The 12,248-nt window shown below is 52.5% G+C and overlaps 1 long non-coding RNA gene across 1 annotated transcript in view; it reads right to left on the reverse strand.

Annotated features, from left to right (window-relative positions):
- The window catches only part of LOC138493259 (uncharacterized), a 149,225-nt gene that overhangs the window by 116,430 nt on the left and 20,547 nt on the right, over nucleotides 1–12,248 (reverse strand). The window contains exon 3 of the long non-coding RNA XR_011276334.1: nucleotides 9,447–9,560. This is a non-coding gene — a long non-coding RNA (uncharacterized lncRNA). The remainder of the gene's footprint in view (nucleotides 1–9,446; nucleotides 9,561–12,248) is intronic.

Genomic DNA, 12,248 nt, shown 5'->3' on the forward strand with positions numbered 1-12,248 from the left:
CGTGGACATGCAGTTTTTCACACGCGCTTACGCGCATGGGCCCTTTCCTCGTATTACACGCGGACGTGCAGTTTTTCACGCTGAAATGCCCATCCACGTCTGTACGCGTCACGTCACAGGGGCGCTTGCGCTTGAGGGGCCTTCTGTCCAATGAAAATGCGTACGCGTGCAGACACGCTTACGCGCTAAGGGCCTTTCCTCGAATTACACGCTGACGTGCAGATTTTTCACGTGCCAAATCACTCCGTTTCAAGCTGGCCACACGTAAGCACACGGAAGACCACGCTCCTGCCCAGAAGGCCGAACTACTGCCCCCCAGAGCCCCGAGCACGCTCCCACCTGCCATCTGCTGCTGCCTGACTGCCTGCTGCCCACGTGCCCTGCCATTTGCTGCCTGCACATCAGCCAGGGGTGCTGTTGCTGTGACCACCCCTGCTGGAACCGAAGACTCCCGACTGGGATTCCATCACTCCACAGCCCAGCCCCAGGACCCAGTTGCCCACCCACTCCTGCCTCTGGGGTTGTCATGTCGGGGCAAACACCATCTGAGACCACTGACAACCCCCGGCCAGAGAGGCAGAGGGGCACCAGCTTCAGTGCCACCGAAGTTGGTGTCCTGGTGGAGCAAGTCCTGGGGCAGTATGATGCCCTCTTCAGAAGTTCCCGCGCCGACAAGGAAGGACGGACTCGGATCTGGACTGACATCGTGACTGCCATCAACGCGGAGGGGGTGGCAGTCCGCGACTTACAACATGTCAAGAAGCGCTGGGAGGACTTCAGGTCCAGGACCCTGAACAAGGCCAGGCGCCTCTTGAAGGCAGCGGATGCCAAGGAGCGCCGGTGCCACTTGTCGGAAGAACAGATGAGGGTCATGGAACGCATATCCCCAGCGCTCCACGTCCAGGTCCTTGAGAGGCAGACCTGTCTGGAGTCGAGCGGTAAGTGTACACGCATCCTGATTGTGAGCAGTGCGTGTGGTGATTTTTCAGTAGTGTGCAGGTTGCACATCTGTTTGTATGGGGTCGAGTATGGGTGGGGGTGTACAGGGCCGTGGGGCTAACACATGCGAGGGCTGGAATGTGTGAGACATGGATGGTGCTTGTGTGTGTAGGCTTGCATGCCAAATGCAGTTGTGTGGGCACACATGTTTGGATGAATATGTATGTAAGTAGACATGTCCGTGATGTCACGCATGTATGTTGTTTTTGGCTGCATGTATCAGCACTGTGTACATGTGCATGTGTGTGGATTTGACAAGGGTGCAACAGTGATGCAACATGGATGCATGTGACAGCGGTATGTGGCAGATGTGACATGGATGCCCGTCTGAACACTGCGACACTTGGCAGAGGTGTACACATGCATGCAAGTGTGGTGGTGTGTGTACATGTGTGGTCACTTCCTGTGTTGCATGTGATGTCTGGCTCACCTTTGCCTGCTCATGCTGTTGTATGTGTATGGATGGTGCTGGCAGTTGCAATATGGCTGTGGTATGGCTCATGTGTGCGAGTTGAAATGACATGTGTGTTGGGGATTGTGATGACATGTCTGAGGTTTGCCAATGCCACTCATGTACAATTGTCATGTGTGTATGTGTCCATTGTACAGTGCCCTGATGCCTGTGTTTTGTTTCTCCCTTTCTGCAGCGTCAACTGATGAAGAGGGCGGAGAAGGTGCTGTGGAGCACAGCGGCGGGGATCCCACCGCCAGCCGGAGACGCAAGGCCCGGCTCCCCTCCCATGTTGTGATCTCGTCGGGGAGTGAGGAGTCCGGTGCCGCGTCCCAGGCCACAGCTGCCGGGGGGAGGTCCAAGAGGCGGAGGTTGGAGTTGGACTCCTCGGCAGCAGAAGGGGCAGCTTTGACCCCACAGGGCCCAACTGGGGAAGATGGCACAGAGTCATCGAGGTTGGTGGGGGGTTTGGTGGAGGAGGAGGCCGTGCAAGCACCAGAGACGGGGTCGGGAGGTGGGGATCCCACTGGTGCTAGTGGTGCAGTGCAGGACCAGGGACAGGAGGCAGCAGAGGCCGCCGCGGAGGTGCCTGTGTGCAATCCTGTCCCTGATCCTGTCCCTGCATCATCTTGCACCAGCAGGGATGCCTACGTGCAGACCCGTTTTCAGGCAGGGGATGAGCTCACGTCAACTGGCCTTCCTCTGCCTGCGGACGTGGCTATCCGGGTCCGGGTTGAGCCTGTCCTGACTGGTGTGGCGTTGCGTCAACGGGCCATGCGAGGTGACCTGCAGTCTTTTCATGAGGAGACTGCACGTCATCTCGAATGGCTCGTTGACCACGTCAGCCTGCTGGGACAGGTCACCCAGGCCGGATTCCTCCGTATGATGGGGCTTGCTACGACCCCCTCCTCAACTGGACCCCCTACGAGCCAGTCGTCCTCCGTGCCATCTTCCCACCCATCAGTCACCTGGGTGCCCTGTGGAGCTGCCTCTGACGGTGCGGCCAGGCTGGTGGAGGAGGCATCCCTGCCACAGTCGGGAGTCGGACGTCCAGCAGGGGTGGCCACATCAACGACTGCACCCCAGCCGGCGGAGGATGTGCAGGCAGCAGGAGGCAGTGCACGGGCAGAGGCACAGCAGCAGCAGCAACGTGGTGGGAGCCATGAAGGCTCGGGGCCTTCAACATCGGAGGGGCAGGCATCGGCCGGAGGGCAGGAGGACCCAGGACAAAGAGTGTCTTCCGTGTGGCAGCGGTTGGGCCACGCCATAGAGGCAGCGGGCGGAAGAGGCACGGCTCACAATGGTCAGGGCAGAGAACTCCATGCGGAGGGCCCTGAGGCGGGGCGAGTGCCTCGAGGCAATCCGCAGGGGTTTGGAGGTGGACACGGCGATGGCCCTGCGGACCCTCGGGGCCATGGAGGAGAACCGCCTCCGGGACATGGAGCAGGAGTTCGATGATGCCCTGGCCCGGGACATACACAAGTGAGCCGTCAAACTAGCCCGCTGCCCTTGTACATAGTTATGTAGGTAGTGTTAGGTTTCATTTTTGTTTTGATTTTATTTGGACCTTTCGGACATTGGCCACATTTTTGTATATAGTTTATTATATTAGTTAGTGTAGTTAGATAGGTTTCCTTTCTTTTGTTGGGATAATGGACCCTGGCTTGTTCCCATGTACATAGTTCACTGTTGGATTGTATTTTTTTTCACATTTTAACGATGGAGCAATGGCTTTCTTTTTTATTTCCCATTGGATTTTGTTTTGTGTACAGTGACTTTGGACACCATTACTTTGGAATTTTATTTTTGGTTTTGCTTTTTTTCACGGACATGCTTCTTTTCATTTTTGTACATTCACATTTCTGTTTCTTTATTTTTGATTCTATTTATGTTTCCTTTAATACATATTTTTTTAGTGAACTTCAATGTGTGGTATCTCATTGGTTTCATGCATTTCATGATATGGGTTTTGAGATTCACTGACACCCATTGGGTGTATGTGAGGGAAATGTGTTTGTTTCGGAACCTGAAATTGGTGTTCTTTGATGTAATTGCCAATTATGAGTGGGTGGATGCAATACTCGGGTGGGTGTTTTGCATTTGGAGGCTGACCATAGGGACCAGGGATCTAGATAGTGATGACATGTTGGCTGGGGAACATGAGTTGCACATGGGTGGGGGCCTGCTGGCAGGTGCCCCACAGTGCTGGGGTGTGGGGGTGGTGGGAGACATGGGTGGGGGCCTGGTGGAGGCTGCCCCTGGTGGCTGGGGGGTGGGGGTGGTGGGAGACATGGGTGGGGGCCTGGTGGAGGCTGCCCCTGGTGGCTGGGCGGTGTGGGTGCTGGGAGACATGGGTGGGGGCCTGGTGGAGGCTGCACCTGCAGTGCTGGGGGGTGGGGGTGGTGGGAGACATGGGTGGGGGGCCTGGTGGAGGCTGCCCCTGGTGGCTGGGGGGTGGGGTGCTGGGAGACATGGGTGGTGGCCTGGTGGAGGCTGCCCCTGGTGGCTGGGGGGTGGGGGTGCTGGGAGACATGGGTGGGGGCCTGGTGGAGGCTGCTCCTGGTGGCTGGGGGGTGGGGGTGCTGGGAGACATGGGTGGGGGCCTGGTGGTGGGTGCCCCTGCACTGCTGGGGGGTGGGGGTGGTGGGAGACGTGGGTGGGGGCCTGGTGGAGGCTGCCCCTGGTGGCTGGGGGGTGGGGGTGCTGGGAGACATGGGTGGGGGCCTGGTGGTGGGTGCCCCTGGTGGCTGGGGGGTGGGGGTGCTGGGAGACATGGGTGGGGGCCTGGTGGTGGGTGCCCCTGCACTGCTGGGGGGTAGGTGGGGTGGGAGACATGGGTGGGGGCCTTGTGGAGGCTGCCCCTGGTGGCTGGGGGGTGGGGGTGCTGGGAGACATGGGTGGGGGCCTGGTGGAGGCTGCCCCTGGTGGCTGGGGGTGGGGGTGCTGGGAGACATGGGTGGGGGCCTGGTGGTGGGTGCCCCTGCACTGCTGGGGGGTGGGGGTGGTGGGAGACATGGGTGGGGGCCTGGTGGAGGCTGCCCCTGGTGGCTGGGGGTGGGGGTGCTGGGAGACATGGGTGGGGGCCTGGTGGTGGGTGCCCCTGCACTGCTGGGGGGTGGGGGTGGTGGGAGACATGGGTGGGGGCCTGGTGGTGGGTGCCCCTGCACTGCTGGGGGGTGGGGGTGGTGGGAGACATGAGTTGGACATGGGCGGGGGCCTGCTGGCAGGTGCCCCACAGTGCTGGGGGGTTGGTTGGTGGGAGACATGGGTGGGGGCCTTGTGGAGGGTGCCCCTGCACTGCTGGGGGGTGGGGGGGTGGGAGACATGTGTGGGGGCCTGGTGGAGGGTGCCCCTGCACTATTGGGGGGTGGGGGGGTGGATGACATGGTTGGGGGCCTGCTGGCAGGTGCCCCACAGTGCTGGGGGGTGGGGGTGGTGGGGAACATGAGTTGGACATGGGTGGGGGCCTGCTGGCAGGTGTCCCACAGTGCTGGGGGGTGGGGTGGTGGGGAACATGAGTTGGACATGGGTGGGGGCCTGCTGGCAGGTGCCCCACAGTGCTGGGGGGTGGGGGTGGTGGGAGACATGGGGGCCTGGTGGAGGGTGCCCCTGCACTGCTGGGGGGTGGGGGGGTAGGAGACATGGGTGGGGGCCTGGTGGAGGGTGCCCCTGCACTGCTGGGGGGTGGGGGTGGTGGGAGACATGGGTGGGGGCCTTGTGGAGGCTGTCCCTGGTGGCTGGGGGGTGGGGGTGGTGGGAGACATGGGTGGGGGCCTGGTGGAGGTTGCCCCTGCACTGCTGGGGGGTGGGGGTGGTGGGAGACATGGGTGGGGGCCTGGTGGAGGCTGCCCCTGCACTGCTGGGCGGTGGGGGTGGTGGGAGACATGGGTGGGGGCCTGGTGGAGGCTGCCCCTGGTTGCTGGGGGGTGGGGGTGGTGGGAGACATGGGTGGGGGCCTGGTGGAGGCGGCCCCTGGTGGCTGGGGGGTGGGGGTGCTGGGAGACATGGGTGGGGGCCTGGTGGAGGCTGCCCCTGCACTGCTGGGGGGTGGGGGTGGTGGGAGACATGGGTGGGGGCCTGGTGGAGGCTGCCCCTGGTGGCTGGGGGGTGGGGGCGCTGGGAGACATGGGTGGGGGCCTGGTGGAGGCTGCCCCTGGTGGCTGGGGGGTGGGGGTGCTGGGAGACATGGGTGGGGGCCTGGTGGAGGCTGCCCCTGATGGCTGGGGGGTGGGGGTGCTGGGAGACATGGGTGGGGGCCTGGTGGTGGGTGCCCCTGCACTGCGGGGGGGTGGGGGGGTGGGAGACATGGGTGGGGGCCTGGTGGAGGCTGCCCCTGCACTGCTGGGGGGTGGGGGTGGTGGGAGACATGGTTGGGGGCCTGCTGGCAGGTGCCCCACAGTGCTGGGGGATGGGGGTGGTGGGGAACATGAGTTGGACATGGGTGTGGGCCTGCTGGCAGGTGCCCCACAGTGCTGGGGGGTGGGGGTGCTGGGAGACATGGGTGGGGGCCTGGTGGAGGCTGCCCCTGGTGGCTGGGGGGTGGGGGTGGTGGGAGACATGAGTTGCACATGGGTGGGGGCCTGCTGGCAGGTGCCCCACAGTGCTGGGGGGTGGGGGTGGTGGGAGACATGGGTGGGGGCCTGGTGGAGGGTGCCCCTGCACTGCTGGGGGGTGGGGGTGGTGGGAGACATGGGTGGGGGCCTGGTGGAGGGTGCCCCTGCACTGCTGGGGGGGTGGGGGAAATGGGTGGGGGCCTGGTGGAGGGTGCCCCTGGTGGCTGGGGGTGCAGGTGGACATGCGTTGGTGGGCAGTTGTGCAAGTTGACATGTGGGTTGGCTGGGGGGCATGGCCATGGTGGATGGGGTGCCTGCAGGACATGTGCAGGGTAGGCCCCTGTGGTGTGAGCCACCTACAGGGGCCGTGGAGGGTGTAGAGGGAACACCTGGGAGGACCCACACATGCAATTCACGTGTGGTACTCCCCACGCACCCCTGTAATACACGTACCCTGATGAGATCGCTAGTCGAACTTCCCGCGCACCCCTGTAATACACGTACCCTGATGGAATTGCGTGTGGAACTTCCCGCGCACCCCTGGAATACACGTACCCTGCTGATGTTGCGTGTGATACTTCCCCCGCACCCCGAAATACACGTACCCTGATGAGATCGCGTGTGTAACTTCCCGCAAACCCCCGAAATACACGTACCCTGATGAGATTGCGTGTGTAACTTCCTGCGCACCCCCGAAATACACGTACCCTGATGTGATCGCGTGTGTAACTTCCCACGCACCCCCGAAATACACGTACCCCGCTCAATCGCGTGTGTAACTTCCCGCGCACCCCCGAAATACACGTACCCCGCTCAAGCGCGTGTGTAACTTCCCGCACACCCCCGAAATACACGTACCCCGCTCAATTGCGTGTGTAACTTCCCGTGCACCCCCGAAATACATGTACCCCGCTCAATCGCGTGTGTGACTTCCCGCGCACCCCCGAAATACACGTACCCCGCTCAATCGCGTGTGTAACTTCCCGCGTGCCCCCGAAATACACGTAGCCCGCTCAATCGCGTGTGTAACTTACCGCGTACCCCCGGTGTACACGTACCCCGCTCAATCGCGTGTGTAACTTCCCGTGCACCCCCGAAATACATGTACCCCGCTCAATCGCGTGTGTGACTTCCCGCGCACCCCCGAAATACACGTACCCCGCTCAATCGCGTGTGTAACTTCCCGCGTGCCCCCGAAATACACGTACCCCGCTCAATCACGTGTGTAACTTACCGCGTACCCCCGGTGTACACGTACCCCGCTCAATCGCGTGTGTAACTTCCCGCGCACCCCCGCAATACACGTGCCCCGCTCGCACAGGCCCAATTGTTGTATGTTGCCACTTTTGTGATGCGCTGGGACTCTACCGCCTGCCTTCGTGTGGCGGACGTGTTTCAGCTTGTGCGTGTCTTTGGCTGTGCGTGGCTTTGCCCTATTCGTTTCCATGAATACGTGTGGTTCAAGTGCGTGTGGGCGTTCCGTCTGCTTCCCTGCAGTACATCCCCAGTTACGCCCTTATTTTCGCGCGTTGTTCCCCATTCCGCGCGTTACGCCCCATGTCCCGCCCACTTTCTGGTGTATGCACCGAGGTTGTGCGCTTTCACGGTGCGCGTCGCGCACGCCTTTCGGGATGTTGCAGTGACTTGTGCGCCATGCACGGGTTTGGCGCACATCCCGAGGTAAACACGCGCAGGGACTTCCATGAATCGCACGCGTGCGCGTGCGCCTGTTTTTTTGCGCTTGCGCCTGCTTGCGCCTGCTTGTGCAAAGATTTTCGGCGCACGTTTGTTCCATGAATCGGCCCCTTAATCATTTGCTGCAAGGTCCTAATACCTTGTTGCGAGGTTCAGATGGAACCTCCAACAAGTTGGATGACACCAAAAATTCTAACGGATTGCCAGGAAATGTTCAATCAACATCTCCAAAAAAACCATATAAAATTCCATCGGGTGATATAGAAATAAATTGGGATCAATATAAAAATCACTATCGACTTACCCTAAAATGCAGAAATGACCCCTATCCTGAGTATGATTTAAATTGATCAAGCATTTTAAATATATGCTCAGAAATTCCATCTTTAGATGACTTGACTTCTGCAGACATTGACTTGATCGAATTCACAGATCATGAGGATCTAGGAGAGGCCAGATTATACCTAAAATCAAGAGTGGTTTTAAATACACTCTGGCAAGCAAAGACAGCCTTCGGGAATTTAGGTTTTTCTTTGAATCAAGATATACTGCTAAATAAAGAATCTGTAACATTACAAGACAAAAGTAGGTCGAGAACCTATAGACATCCCTCCAATTCACAGTCAAAACTAGGCCAGAGATTTGAGACGGAGCAAAAGTGGTTTGACCAAGATCATGTACAAAAATCATAACAAACCTTGCAAGATAATAGAATTACATTACTCTCCTGGAACATGCAAGGTCATACGCACTTCATAAACACAAGATCAAATGATCTGCACAGTTATGATATTATCGTGTTCCAGGAAACCTGGCTGCTTGCAACTCCCATATGGGATCTATACAATATAATAACTATCCCTGCTATCTCTCAGGCTCAAGGGAGACCAATGGCTGGCCTATTCATGGCCTTCAAGAAGGACAAACATTTTGAAATTCAATCCCACGAGTCTAACTCATCATATATGCAAGTAGTCAAGATACGAAGAGGCTGCCTAGCTCTTGCAATAGTAAACATTTATTGGGGGAAAAAGCATCTATCCTCTGAAATGTTTCTTGATCAAATAAATGCAATTTTGGACACACTGTTATTAGATTCTCTAATAAATCATACTCCTATAACGGGTGACTTAAATCTTCACCTGCTATCTCAGGGTAGTCAAAAGCTCACCACAGATGAACAAAGAGGGAATGTTTTGATGGCTGAATGATTTTATGTAATGCTAAATGGTAATTTACCAAGTGATACACCACACAGCATGACATGGCATAGAGAGACCCAACAAGCAATACTTGATTATATTTACGTAGATTCATGGTTCTTCAATGGCGCATTAACCTTCAATATAAAGAGTACTTTATTGAGTGATCATAATCAGCTGTGCTTAGCATGGGAATGGCCTGTCAATAGTCTCTCTAACATCTCCAATCCTTATATGGCTAATATAGTAGTTAATAATGCAGGTAATCATACTAGGTGGAATAAAACAAAGTTAGTTCAATATGAACAAATAATAAAAGAAGTACACCTTGGCAGTGGTGACCAAGAAGGCGATTCCTATGTACAAGCCATGCAAATATTCAAACAAGGAATGTCAAATTATCAGCACAACGGTAGTAGACATCTACATGCATATGATTATGAGGTAAAGATTAAAAAGACCCAACTATGACAAGAAATTCGGAATTTAAAATGTGATACGCCCCATCTGAGACAATCCCTAATAAAAATGTTGAAAACAACTTACAAGAACTGGATGAGGGGTCGAAGGGCTCTTCATTATCAAAACGATGGTGAATCCATGATGCAACAAATTGTTATAAAATCTTCAGGTGGAATATGAAATCTGCTGAATGGGGTCCTGCATAAAAAAAAATGTGCAGCTCAAATTAATCCCATCACAGAATCTGCATGGAGAGCCCACTACCTTAGTGCTTATATGACTCCCTTCCCAGATATGGAAATCGACTCCAGTGTCATGACATCTGACCACAGACTGCTGTTTGATGTGGATGATATAAAGTATTGTGTAGCTAAATTAAGCCGTTCGCGTGCAGCTGACCCTGATGGCCTTCATAACTGCATGTTAAAACGCTATGTGAATGAATGGTCTCAAATACTATATTACATATTTTTGAACATCATGAAAACAGGAAAAATACCACTCACATGGAAGCAGTTAATAATTTTGCCAATCTTTAAAAAGGGCAATCGTATAGATCCGGCCGCATATCGCCCCATTGCACTTCTTGATTGTCTAGGCAAGATCTGTGCCCGATTGGTATTGGATAAATTCAAAAAGTGGTTAGACCTGAGCAACCTAAGAGATCAATTTCAAACAGGTTTTGTACCAGGTTTGGGCACAGCAATCAAACTGATCACTCTGAATGCCATTGTGAACCATGAAAAAGAACCTAAACAAGCCATCTATGTTGCCTATATTGATTTTCGGTCAGCTTTTGAGCTAGTGCCTAGAGAATTGCTGTTTAAAAAACTGATGGACCAAGGTTGTCCATGGTACATTTTAAAGAGGATAATAGAATTTCATACAGCCACGTCCATTCAGATACGGTTAAGGAATGATGGCTTGGTCTCAAAGTCCATTACAACACAATGTGGGTTAAAGTAAGGTTCTCTATTAGCCTCGGCCTTGTTTAATCATTTCATAACAGATATAAAGGCTAGTGTTGAAGGTTTGATAACCGACGCACCTAAACTGCAAGGTATACCCATAAGGTGGTTACTTTATGATGATGATATGATACTCATCTGCAGACCCCAATGGGTTTGAAGATCATGCTAAATACACTAGACAGATATGCCCAAAGAAATTGCATAAGTATTAATGCAACCAAAACCCAAGTGATGCAATTTGGAACTGTAAAACAAAGAAAGAGTCAACATCTATGGCAATTACAGGAATCAATTTTACAAACAGTAACATTGTACATATATCTAGGAGTCTGTATCAATAATCATCCATTGGACACCCCTTACATTGAGAGTTTTGACATTAAACAATATACAGATCCCTCTCAAAGCTCAATAATAAGAGCAAAGTACTGTACATTTTCTATACAACCATTGATTGTGTACTATAAACAGAAATTAGTTCTGGTAATACTCTATGGCACTGAATCTAAAAAATGGCACCCATATATGTATTGGTCAAAGATAGAAAGTAGATATTGGAAAAAGAATTAAATCTACTAATGTCGGAACTACTTTTGATTATAATACATGAACTGGGCCTTATCTCGTTATATGCCATGTATAAATGGAAGCTATGTTCCGTGTATAGAAAATGTGTCAACAATGAAGTAGATAACGGATTGTTGAAATTAATATCAGCTCACCTGCTTACATCAAATGATGAGTTTGTTAAAACCTGGCGAAACAAGGCACAAAAAGTGTTGCACGGAGCCAGAATGTCGGAAAAGCTATTGATAGAAAATCCAAATAAAGCTAAACAGAATCTATGGGAATAAGACTGGATCAAAACTAGAACATCTTGTATGCTCTATCAAAAATGTACTGAGCATCCATTTGTGCTAATTCAATACGGTCTCGCAGAGCCCTATTTAATACAATCTCCAAATGCCGGCCATCGTGCAGACTTCTTGTGCTTTCGGTTAAATATTTGGCTGACCAAGGTCATACTTTCTAAATGGAAACTTATTTCACAGGATGATTTGAGATGTCGTTTTTGTAATGAAAAGGTTGAAACGTTACAACATGTATTAGTAGACTGTGTAAAATTGGCTGCAGCGAGGTATAAAGAATGCAAATGTTATTTTGAAGATCACATAAATGTAACCGCAGATCGATTATGGTTAGAATGATTTCATACCAATTAGAAATCCAAAAGATATGCTATTGTAAGATACCTTACTATATTGGAATTAAGGAAAAGAAGTAAGGGAAAAAAAGAAGATAAAAAAGATTAAGAAAACACTTTGATACTTGTATTATATTGTGAAATTTTATGATGAAAGGCTAACATTTTATTTTGTTTTTTAAATATATGTAATGAAAGGGAAAAAAAAGAAATTGTGTAAATTGTTACTTTTTGTATTACATTTTGAAAAATGTATGTTGAAAGGTCGAAATTTTATTTATTTGACCAAAACAACTTAAATTTAAAGAAAGAAGTATCTCTAAAATATTTACGAGGTCCTCCCACTCCCGTAATATCTTCCTCTATTGCCTTGCTCTCCCACAATCATCCTATAGCACTCCATGTTCTTAAAAAGAAATTTTGGGTAGGGGGTTTGAATGAGGGAAGAGACAGTAACGATACAATGGTAGTAAAAAAGGTGTTGGGTAGGGTAAGTGGCTCCTGATAGGGTTATGTAAGGTGGGTGAGGATAAAGAGGGAGCAGTATAGTTATTGGATAGGATGGAGAGGATAGGGGTAGGTTGGGTAGATGTAGAGAAAGTGAGATACAGTAGTACCCTTCTATCTGTACTGTAAAAAAAGAATTCGTAATTTGTTAGAGAAGACACTTTATAAGATTCAATGAAATACCGTTTTTTTGTTATTTTCTTA

The sequence above is a fragment of the Ambystoma mexicanum genome, chromosome 10, assembly GCF_040938575.1.
Source record: "Ambystoma mexicanum isolate Mex_15411 chromosome 10, UKY_AmexF1_1, whole genome shotgun sequence".
NCBI lineage: Eukaryota > Metazoa > Chordata > Amphibia > Caudata > Ambystomatidae > Ambystoma > Ambystoma mexicanum.